Source organism: Myiozetetes cayanensis, unplaced genomic scaffold (assembly GCF_022539395.1).
Source record: "Myiozetetes cayanensis isolate MyiCay16 unplaced genomic scaffold, myiCay2020 scf5-8, whole genome shotgun sequence".
Lineage (NCBI taxonomy): Eukaryota > Metazoa > Chordata > Aves > Passeriformes > Tyrannidae > Myiozetetes > Myiozetetes cayanensis.
The window spans coordinates 57,505,040-57,527,077 of NW_026087742.1; the positions used below are offsets into that span (position 1 = coordinate 57,505,040).

The window sequence follows — 22,038 nt, forward strand, 5'->3', positions numbered from 1 at the left end:
GGATCAACCCAGAGTCAATTCCCCTCTGCAAAGTCACATCTCAAAGATACTGTCCAGGTATCATCGTAGAGTCAGGTTTTCTTAAACAGAGGGGCAAAGCTGAGAGACATCACAATTCTTTCAATACAGAAATCCCAAATCCACAATGATCTTTACGTACAGTCCACACTAAGCATAAATGTTAACAGTATAGTCTATTGTGCTGTTCTTCATGGACTAATTATTCCTATTCAGTAATATTACGAAATGGCACAGGACAGGGGCTTTGAACCATGTTCTCAGACCAAGGGCATCTTCAGTAGGCAAAATGACAAGCAAGAAGAACAAGTCACTTGGCACAAGAAGTTTCTGAAGGCTCAGTATTTCAACTGCTCACACAAATAAAAGGAGACAGAAAAACAACATGGTAAGGGGATAGCACCGAGGAAGGAAAGAACCAAAGTAAGGAACAGACTCAAACCTTTTGAGAGCATCCACACTGCCTACGGCAAACTGTGCTGAGCTTTCATTAAGGACAAAAAAATCATCGGTATCAATAAACCCGTTTTGCAGCCCAGCTGGAAACCAGCCTGTGTCACCACAGGCTCTCAGTACCTATACAGAAAGGGGGACAGAGAGTAAGAGGATTCATCTTTTAAACATAAACAAGCATAAATAACCAAAATTGACACACAATTCAGTCAACATAAAAGAAATTAAATGAACCCCCTCGACCCTAAATCGCACATAAAAAATTTACTCCAAATAGAGCAAAAAGTACAAACACAAACAAGTTCATCATCACAAAAAAAAGTAAAACCAAAAATCATATTTTCATCTTTTTTTTGTGACTACCTCTTTTAGCCTGAATATTTAATTTGACAAAAGATTCCTTTCTAGATTATTAGCAGTTAACAGCTCCAGCACTGTTTATAGACTTCCCCATCCCTGAAACCCTTTTCTTCCTATCTCCCATATTCTTTGATACTTTTTAAGTCCCTTTTTTTTAGCACATTTATGTTACACAGCTGCTATACACATATCCAGTGACCTGGGAAAGCTGAAAAAAATTACACCGTGGTTGAGACTTTTTTTTCCTCAGTGTCCTCTCCTGCCAGCATGCTTGATATGTCAAAGTAGCCCCAAATCAGTGTCAGCATGTAAACACAGAGCACTGTAAGTAACTGATTTATGCTGCAGCAACAAAGATCAGAGTACCACCAGCAGGCCAGTCCTAAAGAGCAAGTTAAAAGAAACTGAGGCGAGAAAGGCTCTCCCCAACTTTACTACTGAAGCTCCTCAGCTAAGAATAAAGTATTTGAACATCCACTAAGAGCAAGCCTCCCTAATCTTATCAGGCAAGAGAAAGGCCACACTGGGTTGTAGTTACCCCTCTACAAAATGTTTGCGCTAGCAAAGTAGAGCCAACTCAACAGGAAAAGTTAGCTGTACCTTGCGCTAAAGCAAGTGAACAAGGGCAGTCCACGGGGAACAGAGAGTCCAAATCCTCTCTCCCACTTCCCATTCTCCAGGGATGAAAATAACTGAACACTGCATTTCCACAGGTTGGCGGCATGGTATAAGAAGAGGTTAGGAAGATGGGACATGACAACTCCATCCCATCCCTTGTCCCCAAATCATGGGACCTCTTTCCCTCCTTGCCTGCCCCCCCACAGCCCTCCCCATCCCTCCTGTTCCCATCTTTCCCATCAAAACTGTTTAGTTTATTCAGCACATTAGACATATGAAAGAGGTAAATTTTCAGAAGTGGTTTTGTGACCTAGCAACCTTGACTATTCATACAGTTCTGAAACTTTTCATACTGAATTTGGGTTACTTAAGCCTCAGCTCACAGACAAACCACAGTATGTGAACTACAGTTAGATAAAAGCCACATAAATGTTGTTTCACAGCACAGCCCCTACTCTACATGCCTGTGTAGATGCATGCACACACACATCAGCCACAGTTACATGAACACGCTTTATACCCGTGAGCACAAGAATTCACATATACACCAAAACATACATATGAAATGGGTACCCTTCTACTGACTTGATATTTTACTTTTGGTGCAGCTGTTTTGGCTATCAAAGATACAAAAGCCCCACAACTTCCCACATCTCTTTACAACACGGGGATACACAAAAGTACTCCTTCCCTGCTTCCAGTTCAGTCACCTCCACCCACTGCTGCTAATCACCACCTCACTACTGCTGGGAAAGTATTTAGCTTGAACTTCCCCTCATCCACTGAAAGCCAAACAAACAAGATGAACTGGGCCACCCCTAAAAAGGGCAGCGTCCCCCAGGCAGTGGACAGGGAGCTCGCACAGTCTGCCACGCCTGAGAGAATTTAGCAGTCAGTCTACCAGCTGAAGAAATAGAACTAGGGGAAACAGAACAGCACTAACATTTCGAAGCACCATTAACACCTGGTCTTGGAAAGATAATATCTGTGCCTCATTAGTGTCAAAAAGGGAAGAGGTGTGCATGAAAAGTCAGGCCTTCACCTGAAAAACACTGGTCACAAGCACACCGCCACACCGACCTTCCTGGCAGCCAATAGCATGACCGCGAGTCTTTCTAAGAACTTCTCAGTCTACGGCTAGCTGAAGGTCACTTATCCTAACAACCATCAGGTTTCGTTACAAAGAATATTTCCAAAAGCATGGCCTTGTTTAGCAATGTAATGGGATCCAAGCACCAGATAAAACCATAACATTTATAGCAAAGACCACCTTCTCCACATAATGGCAAACGTGCATGCTAAGGTCCAGTAAAAGCAGAGGCCAGAGAGTGTGGTTTGCTGGTCCAAAACTCCTGGCAATCACTAACTTGGTCTGTCCTTTGATTCTGTCTTTGTAGATAATTCATCGCTATTTGGTAAAGACGAGGACAATCAGGTGCTCATATTTCCAAGATGATTAAATGAGAACAATCAGACATTCAATTAAATTGAGAAGCAACTAGTTTTGAAATGATGAAAGGAAAGCAATTAAAAATGCATCAGCCTAGATGTACTTCCTCAAACTCCTTGCTCACGACATGACAGAAGTCAAAAGCTTAGGAAAATTGTAAAATATTTTAAAAACAGCTCAATGTACTTAGAACAAACCAGCCCCATTACATAAGGATTTCTTTTTAAACAATGGAAAAGAGCTGTCATAACACACGACAAACCTCCAATAACGCAGATTGCAATCATACATCTCTAAACACAGGATTTTGCTGTCATTTTTCTCCTGGTAACTGCTCACTTCTGGATTCATGTATTCTCCACCAGACAAATAATAATATATTAAACACTCCAAAATCAGAACAGATGGACTACAAGTTTGACATTACACTGCAAGTGTCCACTTAGTCTAGCTCAACAAGAGGTAAGTGATACTGATTATGGAGAGAAAAGAAAACAAAAGCTCTCTCATTACTTCCTCTCCTACAACAATTAGTATATGCTATAGTATCCAAAAGTAAATTTGCAGAGACAAGACTGGTTTTATGTCTTGTAATAAGATAATAAAATTAACATTAGTATCAAATACATCTTATTATTTTTTATACTGCAAAAAATCTCAAAAAGCTGGTTTATAAAAAGATACTGAGAAAATAGTACATTGATGAAATCCCAAACCTAGTTCAGAAATTTCTGCAAACCAAATGACTTATTCCAGAAACACAGAATAAATGCGTTCTGGCATTTAACAGCACCTTTTATGGAGTATTAAGACCACAATCCTGTAAGCAACTATAACAATAAAGCTGCAGATCTGTCAAATCTCACTGATTTCAAAGGAAAAGGGTCTCAATACAAAGAGAGATGAAGGGCTGAGCTCCAAGACAGCTAAAACAGGATATGAGGAAACTTGTAAAAGAGGTGTGGGAGAGGGGAAGAACTGTTTGACCCTGAAAGGTTTTGCTCTTTTGATTAACACATACACACAGGAGAATGAAGTAGTGGCAGTGGGAGGAAGAAAGATCAGGGAAACTAAATATAATTGCTTTGGCTAGGTCCCAAACTTCACAAATTACCAGTTGCCAGTCTGTACCTAATACCGATATAAAACTGTCAATTGTTCTCTAAAAACTACTTTGCCCATAAATTAGCAATTCAGTCATTATTTTTAAATTATCTGCAGGTAAAAGTTAAGTTTACTGAAGAAAAATGGATGCCCCAAACCAATGACTTTTTCTTTAGCTGCAATTTACAAATGCACACAAAATACATACATTAAAGGGGAAAGCAAAAAAAAAAAAAAAAAAAAAAAGGCCAACAGAGATCAGGTTCAAGTTAAAAGTTTCTTATTCCAGGGAACCTCTTCCAGACAAGCATCAGTAACTCTAGATCAGGGAGTTAAACTCCCACAGGACTTTTTCAGCATTCTGCAGAAGTTGCTACAGGACTCAGCTCACTAAAAACCCTATTACAACTTCGCAACACTGATTTTTAGCATTCTGTGCATTTCCTTTTGCAATTAATTTTTTAAAAAAACTTTTCCAACTAGACTGTCAAGCACAAAAAACAAAAATATTTAAATAAGTTCAAAATGACTGTCTGATGGAGCCATACAAATGCTACACAATTTGCATTTCTATGCTTGAGCATTTGAGCAGTTTCAGAAACCTGAGTTTAACTGATGTGCACCAGGCTAGAAAGCGGCACAAGCTAATCCACACAGAACTTGCTGAAACCTCCCCTTTCCCAAACATGCAGACACAGACTTCAGGCCTCTGTTTGGTACTTTACTCTTGTCGGTAATGAATGCATTCAAGGCTGCATTCGGCAACTGCCAGATTGAGAATCGTAAAGGTTCTTACCTTTGCAGTGTCTTTAAAGAATCTGTGTGAATATAGAGCAGATTAGGCAATGTTGCTGTTGTTTGCCTCTCATTTGCTGTCAGCTGTCAGCAATATGAACAGTCAAAAGCCTCTGGAGCAGGCTGGTATTAGTCAGCTAGACTTGAATTTCCAGTTCTTTTACATTGCTGTCTATTTTCCTCCATTAGGTTAGCCTGTCCTACCCTGGTATCAGATTACATGGAGCCAACATTTATAGCACCTTGCAAAACAGTCGAACATATCACATACCTAAGTCTGTCTATACCTGTTGCCCTCAAATTTTAACCCTTTCTACCAACAGGACGAACATTTATTCTAGAATGTATCACCTAAAAAAAACATTTGCAGTAGAGGAATTGTTTTTCCTTCTTACTTCACAGCCACAGAACAGCGTGAGATTTCATGTTATGAACTGCAGAACACAGTCAGGCTACACCAAGAACAGAGGCTCCAAGATGCCCACAAGAACAAACCTGGAGACCCTACCCCCAACGAGAACCCTGGCCTGGAACCACTTGCTGCTTATTTTAGCAGGTCTGAGAAACCCCGAACAGCTCATTCTAGATTCAAGATCGTTTGATTCCACTAATTCCTTGCCTTCCTTCAGACCCTGCTGCCAGAGCAGGAGGCAGGCAGGCACGTTCTCTGCACATGACCTGCATGGCATAAGCAGACAGCATTTCCAGACCACGGCTCTCCCAGCACCAATGGCTTCCTTCTGTCCAGTCAGGATGTGGTGCTGCCCTGTGCTTGGCTCTTCCACCTTCTCCCTGATGGCATTTAGCTCAACCTTCCTTTGTGCTGCTAATCCTATTTCCACAGTCTAGGGTCTGCAATTTAGACAGTGGCAAGTCAAACTTTGCAATGCTGAAAAAAAAGTAGCAGCAATTTCTCTCTTTACACATGATGCATGGCCATCAGCTGCAATGGTGGTGCTTCAGAGGACTACATAAGGTATTTCATGTGTTCTTATGTCACAGATACCTCAGCTTTTCTACACACTCATCATGCACCTTGGAATTAAACAGAGTTTTAACAAATAAATATGTATATTCTTACAATTCACCCAGGGTTGTTCAGGCAGCCTCCTTCTTTGGACCAGTGGTCCGTTTTGCTAAAGCTAAGAATGTAAGGTATATGTTATATGTATTATATATATATAACATATATATTACATGTATATATTACACTCAAACAAGTGAGCTAACTCAGAGAGCAGGGATGAAACACATGAGAAGAATTTTATTTGCATACTGCTTTAACCCAAATCTTTACTCAAGTAACCTTTTAACCCTTCAGACAAGAATCACAGACCCAACCAAAGCAAAGCAAAAATTAAATGTCTAAGAGAGCTTCTGATGAGGTACAGTACAGCCCATATCACAAAGCACTGCAACTAACACTTATCTATAAGCTGCTTTAACACAGCATTAAACAAGCATTTTGGTCTTTGAGAGATTCTAGCTCTGCATATATAAGAGCACTTCTATTTATATTTAAGTTAGTGTGGTGGTTAACAATGACACGGGTAAAATATAGATACAAACATCAGATTTTCAGTCTTTCTTATTTATAAAGCTTATCAGTTTAAACACATTTTTGCAAACCATGCCTGAAGCTTTTAAATCTATTTGTCAAAAAGATTCTCATTTAACGTTTCCCATAAATATAAGAAATTAGGCACTCAGTCACTCATTTCCAATGGTTATACCACAGGAATTTATCAGTGAGAATTTTCACACCAGGTAAGAGGTGACCTGTTTTCTCTAGTCTGTAACCAGACACAGTTTCCATAAAGTGCCCCAACATACACCCCTTTCCTATACATTCCCAAGGGTCCATTTCGGCACCCATTCAGCCACAACCATCGAGAATACTTCTTGCAAGTTCTTGCTGAAATAGTCTGTTGAGTGAACTAAGGCAAGTAGTACTGCAATTTTTTTTGTTTTAAGGGCTTGCGGAGAGTCCAGTATTATTACTAACACAGATGGGGATTTATTTATGAGGTTGGAACAGGTGAGACACATCTCCATCAGTAAATCTCTCAGAAAAATTAAGGCATACCTCATACTGTCAAAATCACAAAGCTGATGTTTGTACTAAGCTTTCATACAGATTCCAAAAAAACAACACACCAAAAAGCAACAAAAAATCCCAACCCAAGAGTAGTGACAATACCTCTTAACAAATCACAAGCAGAAATATTTGACTCAAAAGTCTGTAGAAACAGGAACAAAAGGTAATTTAAGAAGAGGTGCAAAGTACCAAATGATATCTACAGTCAGACAGATTGATAAGGAACAGTTGCAGACGGGAAAATCAGAGCTGTCAGTCAGACTTCTGACTTCCTTCCCAGTAACCTCCAGGTTTGATGAGTCTGAGATGCTTTTTTCCACTGTTTGTCTTTTCTAATATAACTGTCTGGGGGTTTTTAGCATGAGAGCATTCAACTTTATTTCTGGTTTAATCAGGTTTTTTACTGTAGCTCAGAAAGCATTCATATTAAGGAGAATTCGTGTAGGCCATGATAGACTTGGTCACTTAAACGAGACACCAAAAGAAACTCCACACCTTTAAGACAGTCTCACAAGGCATGGGGTTTGTTACCTCTTTCCAAGGTGGAATCTTCTGTCTGACTTCCAGTGTATCATATTTTACAGAGCACTGTAGCTGCGACTCATGTGTCATCTGTAGGACTAATAAAAAACCCCTAAATTTATTGAAAATTACAGAATGACGGAACTAAGCTTTTGAACTCACAGGTAGAGGGGTGAGGGCTGATTTCGGTTGGAAGGTTGTAACTGTATATTTTCTCCCAGCACAACCAGTCACAGCTCTGAGCTGGTACATGCTGCATGGGTAATTTGTATCAGTATTCCTGGTCACAGCTCACCACAGAGAAAGGCAAAAAGCAACAAAACACTCCAGTTTGATCAAGTAAACTCAATTAATAAGCTCTCCTGCAACATGCAGGAAAGGGAGAGAAGTCACCTGCTGACCAGTTTACTCTGAACTCAAGGAATCCTCTCAAAACATTAGCTTAAAACTGAACTTGAGATTGGAAACAATTTACACATAAACATGCCAAGATATGGAGAGAGGGATACGGCCTTTGTTAGAAAAAGTAAATATTACACAGCCAATAGCCAGACAGACTTCAAAGGGCAAAACCCAAACAAATAAATAAAAACAAATCCACAAAAACCCCATAAACCTTAGGCTCTCATTGTAACTAGTTTGGTACACAAACCACCTTGTTACTAGAGAGCCAACTGCTTATGGGTGTGGAGCACATAGCACAAAGAGTTCTATGTGCAGATTATCCCAATAATCTCATGCAATGTAGACACACTGAATATCTCCCCATTGTACCAGGAAAAAGAAATAGAACTGGCTTGTCTCTAAACCTTCCAGAGACGACTCCTTCAACCCTGCAGAGAGACCACAGGTTTGAGATTTTTATCTTCAGTTTTTGTCTTCATCTTTCCTCCTTACACCTTCAGCGTTACTTACTTGTTATGCTTTAAAAATAACATTTTGAGAGGCAAATGCTTCTATGCTGTTCTTATTTCCCTCTTGCATATGTTTGTCTCATTTAAGCAGTTTTTCAAAAGATAATCATCCAAGTCAGAAATTCACCGAATCATTGTGCTGTTTTCACAGAATCACAGAACGGTTGGGGTCGGAAGGGACCTTTAAAGATTATCTAGTTCAACCCCCTGCCATAGGCAAGGACACCTTCCACTAGAGCAGGCTGCTCAAAGCCTCATCCAGCCTGGCCTTGAACACAACTTCTCTGGGCAACTTGTGACAGTGACTCATTTACACTCATCATAAAACAATTCTTCTTTATGTCCAGTCTGAACCCGCCCTCTGCCAATTTATAACTGTTGCTCCTTGGCCTGTCACTACAGGCCAGGCTAAAAAGTTTGCCCCCATCTTTCTTATAAGACCCCTTCACACATACTGAAAGGCCACAATAATGTCTCCCTGGAGCCTTCTCCAGGCTGAAAAGCCCCAACTCCATCCTTCTGATAATCTCTGTTGCCCTCCTCTGGAGCTGCTCCAATGGGTCCATGTCCCTCCTGTGCTGAGGACCCAGAGCTGGATGCAGTACTCCAGATGAGGTCTCACGAGGGAAGGGTAAAGGAGCAGAATCACGTCCCTCAACTTTCTGGCCACACGCTGCTTTTGATTCAGCCCAGGACGTGTGTTGGCTTTCTGGGCTGCAAGTGCACTTTGTCAGGTCATGCCCAGCTTTTCATTCACCAGTACCTGGACGTAGGAGTATGGTGTGTCTTTGCTTTTTAAGCCCGCACAGCAAGAGTCCTGAACCAACTGCCTTTTTTTAAACCATGGCCTTCACCTATTTGTTCAGTATTACCCTTCCCCAAAAGCCACTGATGGGTTAGATCAGTGAGGTGCTGAAGGCTGCCTAAATTGGAGAAGGAACATTAACAGTATGAACAGTACAGGCATTTCTGCTGTACTGAACATCTATTGAGGACATAACATGCTACAGACCTGAGCTATTTAAATGTCTGCAGAAAAAATCTTAGGTAAAGAACCAAACAGAGAATACAGCATCTAAAATCATGCCTTTAAAACCTCTGCAAGGCAAGAGACTGCTTACACAGTTATAGTGGAGAAGAACATTCACTCAATCCATAATTAAAAGTTAGGTAATACACTTTTTAATGCACTCTGAAATGTAATGTATTCATTCAGGTTATTCTGAAAATGCATATGCTTCATGATGTTAAGCATAATTACAATAACAAATACATTAACTTGCAGCTATGCAGGATAAGACAGAAGCTAATATTCCCATGCCATTTGTACATTTTTGTTTTTACAAATCAGCGTAGCTTAAATTTTGTATTCTACAGTATTTGCATGGAGGGGGATTAAGAAGGGAGACTATTTGTCTGGGGAATTTCAAACTAGTGAACTTGACTATTAAGAGAATATAAATTATCTCCTGATTTGTTGCTAGACTAACAATTCCCACCACAGAGTTTTCAACAGTGATGAAAAAACACAACTTAAAGACCAACAAGATTAAAATAAAAAAAGCAAAATGAATTCTCTTAAGAGAGTTGTGGAAAAGAAGCAGGGTCTGCAAAGGTCCCTCCAGGGAAAGCAGCATCTGGACTGGCCAGTATTTCTCATTTCGTAATGTCTGGGGAAGTGTTCTCTCTGAAGCCTCTCATATGAGCACGCACCTGCTCCTGGGAGACACAGGAATTCACTGCTAATGAACTTAACACAGAATTTATGAGTGTTATGTGAAAACACCTACAGAATTGGGGCATTCTGGAAACTTTTAGAGCTCCCACAAACCAGGTGTAGACAAATTCAAGCCTCGCCTCTTCCTCATTTCATCATTCAAGTTCCTGTGCCTTTGCAGAACTAAATCAGGCATCAGAGGCAGCTGCTGTGCATGTGCCTGTGCTATTCAGCTGTAGCCCCCACCACAGGGCTCTGTGAACCAGCCTGATCCCAGCTGTGGAGAGAAGTAAGGCAGCAGGGCTGGGGAGAACCAAATCACCTGGGGAAAACACAGAATTGCCCAGTCACCTTGGGCCAAGTTGTGTGCCCAACTTGGTCTCATTCTGCAAAAGGAAGCAGTGCAACCTCACTGCAGCCAGTGGCTCACAAACCTGGAGACCTCTTTCTACCTCCACTTGGCTCTGCAGAGTGAGTCATACAGACAATATGGACATGCACTTGCCCCCTCTTTCAGGCACTGACCACGACTGGTGCACAAGTACACCTGTAGCTCCCAAAAGAGAAACCCTGACAGTGTCACACACAGCAGAGCCATGGAGAGGGTATGCATCCACACAGCTCCTACCATCAAGAAACAATTTTCTCCTACGGCAGCTTTTCCCCCTTGGACCCACAAGAGTAAGATTTTTCCTTCACCCTGAGAACCTCAAGCACCTCTGTAAGAAAGGACTTAGGTTGCCCTAAGTTTTCCCTACAATCAATGGGAGGAAAGGTGGGCTGCATCTCCTGGAGATGAAAGGTCCTTCCTTGGGTCACTTACCTGACTTGTCTAAATTATCAGGAGTTGATGCAGGCCCCGGTGCATAGAATCACAAAATGGTTTGGATTGAAAAGGACCTTTAAAGATCATCCAAGTCCCCTGCTGCCATGAGCAGGGACACCTGTCACGGGATCACGTTGCTCACAGCCCCATCCAAGCTGAGCTTGAACATGCCCAGAGATGGGGCATGTTCTTCTCTGAGCAACCTGTGCCAGTGCCTCACAACCCTTATTGTCAAAAACATCTTCCTTAGGTCCCATCTAAATCTATCCTCTTTCAGTTTGAAACCATCTACCCTTTTCCTGGCACTACAGGTCTTGGTAAAATGCCTCCATCTTTCTTCATAAGTCTCAGCTATACATTGAAAGGCTGCAATAAGGTCTCCCTGGAGTCTTCTCCAGGGTGAACAACCCCAGCTCTCTGAGTCTTTCTTTGCAGGATAGGTGTTCCAGCCCCTTGACGATTTTCATTTAGATCTTTGGGAAAACAAGCATACTGTGTATCTGAAGTAAGCATTGCAGGTATTTCCACAGCACAACAGCCTTCTCATGCAGAAAGCTCATCAGCAGACATCATCTCTGTTACCAAAACTTACGAATTGGAGTAGGAACCAGAGATAAAAAGCATTCTGTCTACCACTTCTACCCTATTCTTTCCTCTCCCAGCACAACATTCAACCTGTACAGAGTCAAGCGCTAAAAAATGGGGGGGAGAAACCCCACAAAAAAACCCTAAAAATAAACAAAGAACCCCCCATTCAAAACAAAAACAAACAACCCCAAAAACAAACAAACAAAACCCAAACAAAAACAAACAAAACAAAAAACACCAAAAAAAAAGGGAAAGCTGAAGTTAAAGTGGAAGATTAACTAGGAGAATAAAAAAGGTAATGCAGAGAGAGGTTGCTTTACATAGTTTCTAATCCATCCTTTAAATTATTCTCCACCATCCTTTCTTCTTCTTTTCTGTTGTCTAACATTTCATCTCCTGTGAAATCTTAGTGGTTTGCTGTGACCATAAATACAATGAATTCGCATCACAATTGTGTGAGAGTGGGTAAAAAACCCCAAGCCTATGCTTTTTTCCAAGATGCCATAGACTTCAGGCAGTTTTATGTGTTTGCTCCAGGAGGTTGTGCCCAATTGCACCTTTCCTCTCTCAAACAAGACAGTACTCAGAACTGGTGCTCAAAACTGAAAGGGAAAAAGGTCAGTAGAAGCATCCTGTTGCTCTGAAAGGCTTAAAGCACAGCTATGTTAGAAATGCAAGAGAGCCAGTGCCTTTCAGAGGCAAAAAAAGAATTTTACCCTTGTGGTGCTGGTTCCTGGCTCTGTAGAAACACAGGGGGACCAGGAGCTCAGACTTATGAGCAGTGACTGCCTCTGTGAGAGCAGCTCTTCTGCTGTGTGTAGAACTTCTTGTGCAGAGCACAATGTACAGTGCCTCATAACACAAGACAAGCCAGGAGGAAAAAACCAAACAACAAGAAAAAAACCCTTCAAACCCCTTACCCATCCAATCTCACTGCCTGGACAACCTTTCTACTCTTCCCAAACCTAAGGAATGTCCACCTCAGGCTGAGAGCCTCTACAATAAAGAGCACATAGTACAGAAACATTTTATCACATGGCAAAGACTCTACTCAATGCTGGCTCGTCAATGAATACAGTCTAAGGGAAAAACCCAATATTCTGGGAGCTACACTGTCATATGAGGAAGAAAAGAGCATAAAATCAGACAAAAAGGTTGAAATGTATCTGCAGTTTCAGTTCTAAAATAATTTTGATGTGGAGAGTACTCTAAAATCTGATGATGTGAGAGATATTACTTGAGTTCTAGCTTCAATAAATTAACTATGTTGTAATAAAGTGCATACCTTCAGAAATCATGCGACCTACTTAAAAAACATTACATCTTCTCAAACAGGTTTTATGTGCTTTTTCTGTGCACTTGTAAAAAGTTGTTTAACTGAAAGCCAGAGTTGTCTCAAAACCACAGAGATCCACAAGTGCACTGAAACGAAAAAATTAATAATTAAAAAGAAAATAAACTACTCCAAAGATCACAGATTTTACAACAAAAACTCACCACGTCAAGTAATGTGGCAATTATCTGCCCAAAGGTATGCCTGGAATTGCACGACTTCGATGCCCAATCTACCCATTTCTCGCATGCACATGAAAACTCCCACACTTGTATATGCGGAAAATGAAACAGGGGACCTCAGCTGTCACTGTGTTAAGATATCCTAACTCTCACGGTCACTCTTTTACAATTCATGCTTTAAGAATTCATGTACTGTTTTCTGTTGAACTAATTAACATCTGATCTTTACTCTCAGGTGTTTAAGAAGGGGCTGGGATGGACAGCAAAGCCAAAAACATACATGCACGAGTAAGCTCTTGGGAAGACGGTTACTCAATGGCCGCCTGGGGTAGACAGCAGAGTTGTCATCTCTGGGTGCATCTGCTCCCCAGCTCGTGGTTTAACTGACAGGAAGCACAGCCGAAGATACCAGGACCCAGCAACGAGTGTTTCCTGCCTGCACAAACAAGTCTGCCCCCCACGCACGCGTGTCCTCCTGCACAGGCCATGGCGTCCCATGAGGGACAGAAACTCTGTGACACCTTGTAAAAAAAAAAAAAGAACAAAGAAAAATGAAGTAAATTAAGCACATGCACAGAAAGTCAGCCAGCTGGATGGATAAAAAAATAATCAGGTCAAGCATATTGAAACATGGCCCCAGAAGGCCACCAAAGCAGAGTATAAAACACCGGTGGCCCATTCGCATCTGGCATGGTCCAGGACAACAGACAAGCCAGCTCTGGAGGTTTTAGAGTCTGGTCTTCCTCAAACAGGCTTGTACTCCGCTAAGAAACCGAGTTACTTTACTTAACAGGTAAAATATTTTAAGATTTCTTCCTTAAATCTTCAGAAATGAACCACAACCAGTAGCAAAAAAACCACTGTCAAATATAGCACCAGCATTTTCTAGGACCACTCCTACAAAAGGGAACAGGTTAAATGATCTACAGAGTTTATCCAACACTAATACCTAGAGCAACACACCTATTAGTGTTGAATTGAAATGCTGAAGAAGCATTTTGCACCCATATGGTAAGCACAAAAACCAAGTCCTAGACAAAGTACAGCTATAATTTCTATGGTATCTGTATGCAAAGAATATGCTATATGCAGCCGCTCTATAAGAAGTCTTCTGCTCAGTCTTAGATTTCCCCATAATATCATCTGTCAAAAAATATCTTCTCCTTAGTCAGCCTAAAAACTATTCTTTCAGGTAGGATGAGAAATTATTAAAATGGCTTCATATCCTTCCTCCACCATGGCCAACTGGTGGTATAAAACTGAGGAAAACCAATGTTGAGCTGTTATCTTCAGGTCAACTAAAGCAACAGAAGACACGTCACTTGTGTGATTAAGCTGGGAAATATATCACTCAGTAGATAGTTAGCAAATTTAACACTATCATGTACTGCTGTAGTCTATGAGCATTTTCTATATAAACTTAAAAGCAGTAAAAAGGTCTGCATTGGATTTCATGGAGCTTCCGCCACATTTTACCCTTCATGGAAATGAGGTGCTCCACCCTAACCTGCTCTCCATCTCCAGCTCAGAACTGTTCAGAATAAAAATGCCTTCACATGCTGACTGGCACTGTTAGTAGAACAAAGTTAGAGGTCTGCAATTTCCTGTAAATGACGAAGCTCCAAATTCCCATTTCTAACTCAGAAATCTATTCCGCAAGTAGGTTCCTCTGATAAACCATACTTTGTCCACAGTTTTCACATGCTCCCATCTGAGCTCTGTGACCACCTGGGTTGTTCCACAGAACCTCAGCTGTCCACTACTACAAAAGACAAGACTACATCCCCGAACGTCACTGAGTGCTTGACCCCTTCATGACTTGAAAGTCAGAATGAAAGCCTTAAACTAGGACCCACCTTCTAGGTGGGTCTCGCTTTGGCAGCATTTCTGACATCCACTTAAGACACGTGTCCCACCCTTGACAAGTACTCAAGTAATCCCAAGAAGCCAACAAATTAAAAAAAAAAAGATACAAAAAGTAATGATTGCACATAAGCCTTTCAGAACAAAAAAGCCTTGCAGCACAATCTGAGACTTACTAAATTTTGCTGTATTGGCAAAAGGAGAACTGTAAAACAAAGTATTTTCCATCTCATATTCCAACAATACTATGTAGCCAACAGCATTTTGGAGATCTGCTTCTTACTTTTTAAGTCACGTTGGTCATATATTGCAACATGTACTGGCAGGATTCAGTGTTTTCCTGGGAAAACCAGGGTGGCAGATGCTGTAACTGGTCCAGAAACAGTTTACTCTCAAGCTGGATATTCTTTTTAACCCTGAAAGTTCATCTCTGTCCTGCTACAGAACAACAGATTTCATCACAGCAAAAACATTTCAAAATTATCATACATATTTATTTTCATGGTGTATTACTCCTGTACTAGCTCTAAGCATAACACATACAAAAAGTTATATTAACAAGCATAATGATATCTATTATATTGATTATACATTATTAACTTAGCCAGAAATTTAATGTAACAAGCATATGGCTAGAATAAGAGTGGGGGTGTTCTTTCATAAATGATTTTGAGGGACTTTAAGATCATCTAAGTTTTCCAGTTCTATATAGTTTAAGCAAAAATGCAAAGATAAATGCTGCAGTGTTTATAAAAGTAAAACAAAAATCAGAATGTCTTAGTTCCAGGAAAATAGAAAATTTATTCCTCTGGACTGCTGCTGCATGGCACCAGCAAGGCACCTGCATGCTCCAAACAGCCTGCCCCTGCATTTATTCCTCTGAGTCAATTACTGCTAATGCAGGAGGAGTCTCCACAAAACTGCTTTTCCTGCAGAACAGCTATGAGTTGACTTGTCTCATGTCTCTGCAACAAGTAGCCTCACTGCCTCGCCACCTGTGGGCTTTTTGGGGAGGTAGGAGGGACCACACCTCACCAAAGCAGAGGAGCGTAAGCGAAACCGAGCTCATCGACAACCACCAAACAGGCTCCCCAGACAGCAAGAAAGAAACTGCCTTCACGGGTTTCTGTTTGTTTTAACCAGCTACCACAGAGGGGAACATAATTTTTAATTCTACTGTGTCCCTTTAATAAACACCCCAAAGAAGACATTTTCCAGATAACTGAGGAATTTTTTACAGTGTTGACTTACTAAACAGAGCACAATAACCAGCTATTCTGTTTGCACTACGAGGCAGTACAGTGCAATGAGTTAATAATTTATCACAGCATTGCTCACGGCAACTGACCATAATCAACTTGTAAAATTCTTCCTCATTCTTACATTTTTTGTCTCAGCTAGAATATGGCATCCTTAGAACTTCAGGTCTATCTGAACATTTTCTAGCTGAGGTAAGAGCTTTAATCTTCCCAAACACCTACTTTCCTCTTGGATTGTTTAAGGCTCAGAGCAAAGGTCATCATTTCATTTCAATAACCTGATTTGGCAGACAGGAATAACTAGAATATTTTTAAACAAAGCAAGAAGTTAACATTCTTTCAAAACTCCAACAGTGCACTTCTCATCCCTGCATTTCCTTCCCCTTTTCTTCCCAGAAGGAAAAAGAACAAAAAGGCCCAAGTTTCTCCCTCCACCAAAAGCTTTTATTTGCACATGATCAACAAGTAACAAGCAAACATATTTTCCTCCCATTTTACATTACTGAGGCTTATGCCACTACATAATTTTGGGCAATACATAATATACTAGTTAACACACTCTTCCTCTCATTCAGAAGCATATAGCTGTGGTTGTCAGACAATTCAAGTTTTTAACAGAGTCTTGATGTGGAATGTAGAAAAGAGTTAGTTAACCATCATAATTATCACTCTGTTGAAGGTTTGGCCATGGAAAATGGTTCTCTTCATTCTAACCCTTATTTCTCAAGTCCAGCTCTTACAATCTTCACAGATCCTCCACTCCAAAATCAATCCCCAACCTGGTTCAGTCAACCAGCCTAGCAACTTCCTGTAGTGTGCACACCTGACCTGTCAACTTGGCTCATCTTGGCTGAACCAGATAAGGAAGGGGTTGCTCACACAATTTGGACTGCAGATTGGAGGGGAGGACAATAAAGTACTAGGAAACAACCTGTGCTGTCACAGTGAGGAAAAATGAGGGTGGCACTTGAGTAGCACTGAGGTAGCTGGATGAGTGCTTCTGCCAAGGAATGATCATGCCTACCTCTGACTGCTTCACTAAAGGCACATTTTAAATTAGATTAGACCAGTGCAAGTTTGTATGCTCAAAAAAACTTATGTCTAGAATTTAAATTGCAACTTTACCTCAACTACTGCAGCTTACTGTTGAGTCTTACCTAAGGGCAAGCTAAGGGCCTGGGCAGATGCTAAATGAGCTGTTAAAGGATTTACAACCCATCACCTTCAGGACAGTTCATTATCCAAGTAAAACCTGCTTGGCCCAAAACTCCCTTCTGTGCTTCAGGGCACATCCACATAAACCACTGCTGTGTAGGTTTAATGGGATGTGCCACCAAGCCACCATGGAGGTTACAGACGCTGCCTGCACTTAGGAGTGAAAACAAGCAGCTGGTGAGAGGCTGAGGAACCTTCAGTGCACACATAAGCTCTGTAGGCACACGGTGTGTGAAGACACCAGAGACAGCATCAAGGCGCTAGCAGGCTTGTTCATGACAGACAACATAACAGGTTCTCCCAAGCCAGCCTCTGTCAGAAAGCAAGCTGCTCTCTTCCCGTAGTAGAGATTTCACCTCATCTAGAGATCCCCATGTAAGGCAGCAAAAATTAACCCACAAAGCTTCCCATCAATATTTTTACTTCTTTTTTTTCCCCTGCCACGTTGCAGCATGTATGGATCAGTGATTCTGGATTTCTCATCTCAGGGCATTATTTTACCTAGCTATTTGCTAGTAATATAGTAATAACTATAGTAATAACTTTTACTATCTCTCCCACATACATTTTAAATCACCATATATCAATAAATGCTGTCACAGTTTTTCTGTTTATGAAGCCTGGAAGTACAAATTAACAAAATGCTTCCTAAGTCCACCTGAATACAGGGCACCCGTAAGAGAAGCTCTAAACATTACAAATAATCAGAATCTAGATACAAAATGTACTCTTTCTAACCATGTGGCTACAAAAGTATTAAACCTTTTCTGCAAATATCCCTGTTATTGTGAAACAAAACATTTGCAAGTCCAAGCTCTTATCTTGTAGTGTGGCAAAAGCTTTCCAACATTTCTTACTGCTGAGAATTATTTCTATTCCATTACCACTGAAACAACAGTTAATACAGCTCATGTAAAGGACAGTATTAAAACACAGTCAGATGATTTTTATTAAAGTAAATGCTAGAACATTGCATTACATCAAGCATTCATAATCAGATGTACATATTTCAGAAGTGCACATTTAGGAAAATATTCTACCAACAGCAACTTTCTTCTTGGTTTCTACTCAGGAAATCTCTCCATGATCCATTTTTAAATGGTCTAAATTAATGACTTTCTATGTAAGAATCAGAGAATTAATTATAAAGTAGTTTTGGTTGGAAGGGGCCCTTAAAGGTCATCTAGTCTCCCACCCCTACACTGAGCAGACACCCCCAACAGATCAGGTTGCTCAGATTACAGCCCCTTCAGACAAATTAAACCTGTATTTCACTTAGTTGCTTCAAAAGCAACTTACTTCACTGTTGCTTTTAACTGACACTAAAAGACATTTTTTCCACAGAAAAGGACCAGCACTTTTTAAAATGCCACAAGCCATCCTCAGCAGTCAAACTTCAGACTGTTTCTCAACACAGAAAGTTTCATTTTCATTCATATGCCTAAGTCACTTTTTTTGTAAAGAAAAAAAGCCCCCAAATAGTCACTTCCTGTCTACAGTTCCTTCTTTTTTCTGTTTGAAATAAATAAAAGTTGGGTTTAAAAAAACAACAACAAACAACAACAACAAACAAAACAAACAAACAAACAAAAAAAAAAAAAACCAAACCAGCAGGATGGCCTCTCAATAGCACACCACCAAGAGCACCTGGAGCTCCTCCTGGGCTCACAAAGCCCTCAGCAAGCTGGTTCAGAGGCACTGCAAGACAGGGATGTGAATGTGCGCAGTTTGCACCCTTTGCCCTTTACGGCATGTAAGCTTCACAATTATTTTCTTGATAGCTAACACTCTCCCTTGCACGCTTAATTTACAGGCATCATGACAAAGCTTAAATAGCTACAAAGAGTAAATAATTTTAAAGAGACTCTGGAGAGGGAGGAGAATAACAGCATAGAACAGCAAAGTACCAAGGGAATGGGAGTGGATAATGTAAACACCACCTCCAAGGGCAATGTCAGGCAAATTCTGTCTTCAGCAGAAAAATGCAAGCCCTGGTGCCTTCAAGACAGTTTTCATGAAAGCTCTTCCTAAGAGGATCATCATCTGGTTGGAAAGACAGACTCCACTAAAAATAAGCCATGTCATTACATCTTTGGGACACTATTCTCATTAGCTCCAAAATTATGTAGTGCAGCACATGCAGCACACACAAAGAGGAGAAAACTAACAGTATCCTTGTCGACTTGCTTTTAACTTGAAATTGAGTCTGGTTGAAAGAGCAAGTTAAACATTAATTTTCTAACAGTGGTCATCTCTTGTGTATCACAAATTGTAACTGTAGTTTCACAATCGTATTTTGCTGCTTCTTTCCCTGGCTCCAACATAAAACTGAATAAACATCAAGTTAGGCGGGAAGTGGAGAACAGCACAAGTGACTTGATATGAAGATTAGAAAAGCAAGGTAGTTTTCTTCTAACCTGTCAGTTTTATTAACTCTGTCAAAAGATCTCATGAAAAACACAAGTAACTTTACCAGAAAGATGCAGCATGACAAAACAATATATGCAGTCACAATATATAAACATGTTTCTTTCTCTCAACAGTAGAGGACAATTTGAATCTACCAAGCTCACCCCTTTCTTCCAATTCTGAACCTCAGTGTTGTGTGGGATGTACATTTACACTGAGCCCACTTATGAAGTCAAACCGCGACCATGGAAGAAGGTGAAGCAAATGTGGAAAGAGCTCACAACTTAAACAAAACCATTAGTACAATAACGGTAACATTCAAGAAGTGCAGAACTTTCCCCTCAAAATAAAAAATGTACTTGGTATATTCACACAGAAATGTTGACGGTGAGTTAAATATAGGGTGTTCTAGAAATAGACTAAAATGTCTAATTATAGAAGCAGACAGTGACATTCAACCCATCTAAAACCAACTCTTTCCCACAGTTTCCAACCTATGTATTTAGCATTCCTAATCCTAGTAAATTATCTTAACCATAATATCCTTTCCTCCAATACAGAGAGAAATATTTTTTACATGCAAATTTAAGAATTGGAGGTTCTTTCCAGGCTAACAAAACTACTATCAGTTTCACATTCAAGCCTGAACTTAGTACAAGTCACATGTGACTCAAGATGAGTGATCTCTTTAAGGACAAATAAATGACCTGAGCTCTAGCCCACTGAAGACAGATGGTTGGTAGTTAAGGCCCAAAGCACATCAAGGTAAGAATGCATAAAGTTTAGACCCTATCTAATAAGATCCTTTAACAAACACTGACAGAATGGGAAGCTTTGCCGCAGGACTGGTCCATATTGAAGAATAAATTGTTTTTATCTCTACATGATTAGTCACATCAGGTCAGGAAAGTGAAAATGTCTAGAGCCTTTCACATGGCTGCTGCAAACTTATGATAAGAAAAAGACTTAAAATTTCAGTATGTATAGTCTCTGTCAACTACTTTATCTGTGGAGAAACATTTAAGCAAGATTTAAGAAAGCAACATTTAAGTAAGATTTAAGGAAGCAAATAATCTCTAAAACACATCAGTGACATTAAAATGATAAGCACAGCAAATCACTGGCATATGGTAGCAAAGTTTCAGCACTTATGGTATAGATTGTAACCAAGGCTGGAAAGGTGAACTCCACCTCCTGCCACTCCTCTGCTGAATCACCCCAGTAGGGGAAAGTCCTTGCTCCTCCTCACACAGCCAACAAAACTCCAGCAAGTTACCAAAACTGTCAGTGAAAACAACAAAGTCTGCAAGCGAAAGCTGAGAAATTTTTTCTAACACTTGTAAGAAATAAAAGCTGTTTTGGAGATCAAAACTTCTCCTCGGATACACAGGGAAAGCCTCCACTTTTCTTAAATAGTCTTTTCTATCAGCTCACTGAATACAGTCCTACTGTAGTTCCCTCCCTTGGATATGGTTGTGCTGAAAGAGAGACCTCATGTGTGGGCTTTTTAATACATAAAGTGTCTAAAGAGTAACGCACATGACTGAAATACAAGTTTGCAGCAATACCAAAATATCAGGCTATACCAGGCCAACAACATTCTTCAAATTAGGACGTTTACTTTTTTTTATTCTCATTCAAGTGCCAGGATCACAGACTTGACAATTCTAATATTCAACAGATGAGAAAAGAGTGCATCAGAAAACAGATACTTCCGTAAAAGCATGACTGGAAATAATATTCAAGCTAACTGCCATCTAAAGATACCACTCCCATGGCTCATCTCTCACCAACCACAAACTCAATCCAAACTGAAAGATCGCTGCCCTAGGGTGTGTGAGGAGGAAATATTATTTCTTCGTTTTTTGGGGGGTTTCTGGGAGACAAACATAGGCACACAAATCAACAAAAACTAACAATGTTTCTCTGTAACTTCAAATCCACTTCTCTGCCTTTCCAGAATATCTGTCCAGGCTGTCATCTGTAAGTGCCAGAGGACTTTCAAATCACTTTTTTTCTATTTCCGCCCCTCTACCGCAGATGCTTCTGCACAGCAGCAAGAGAGCCTGAACATGGTAGCTTTTGCCTTCAAAGAGGAACTGCTTCTCCGTGAAGCCCTGGTCCAGAAAGTAGCAGCAGCTACTTACCCTTTAGCACACAAAAAGCCTTCTGCCCAAGATAAGCAGCTGCAGTTTGAGAGGTGACTTAAAAACTTAAAACCTCAAGTTTTTAAGGCTGAACGTCTCAACAGGGTTCAATGCAGAAGAAAGAAGGGGAGAAAAGAGACAAAGAAAGAGAGGGTCACATTCTGCCA

The 22,038-nt window shown here is 40.5% G+C and overlaps 1 protein-coding gene across 7 annotated transcripts in view; it reads right to left on the bottom strand.

Annotated features, from left to right (window-relative positions):
* ELF1 (E74 like ETS transcription factor 1) overlaps positions 1-22,038 on the bottom strand; it is an 84,739-nt gene that overhangs the window by 41,523 nt on the left and 21,178 nt on the right. Inside the window, exon 1 of one of the 7 annotated variants that reach the window (XM_050333102.1) lies at positions 21,872-21,892. The exons of 5 other annotated variants lie outside the window; for them this stretch is intronic. The gene's annotated coding sequence lies outside the window, so the exon portion shown is untranslated. Of the gene's footprint in view, positions 1-13,258; positions 13,278-21,871; positions 21,893-22,038 lie in introns of those variants that run through there. One more of the 7 variants, XM_050333104.1, reaches the window with a different exon arrangement.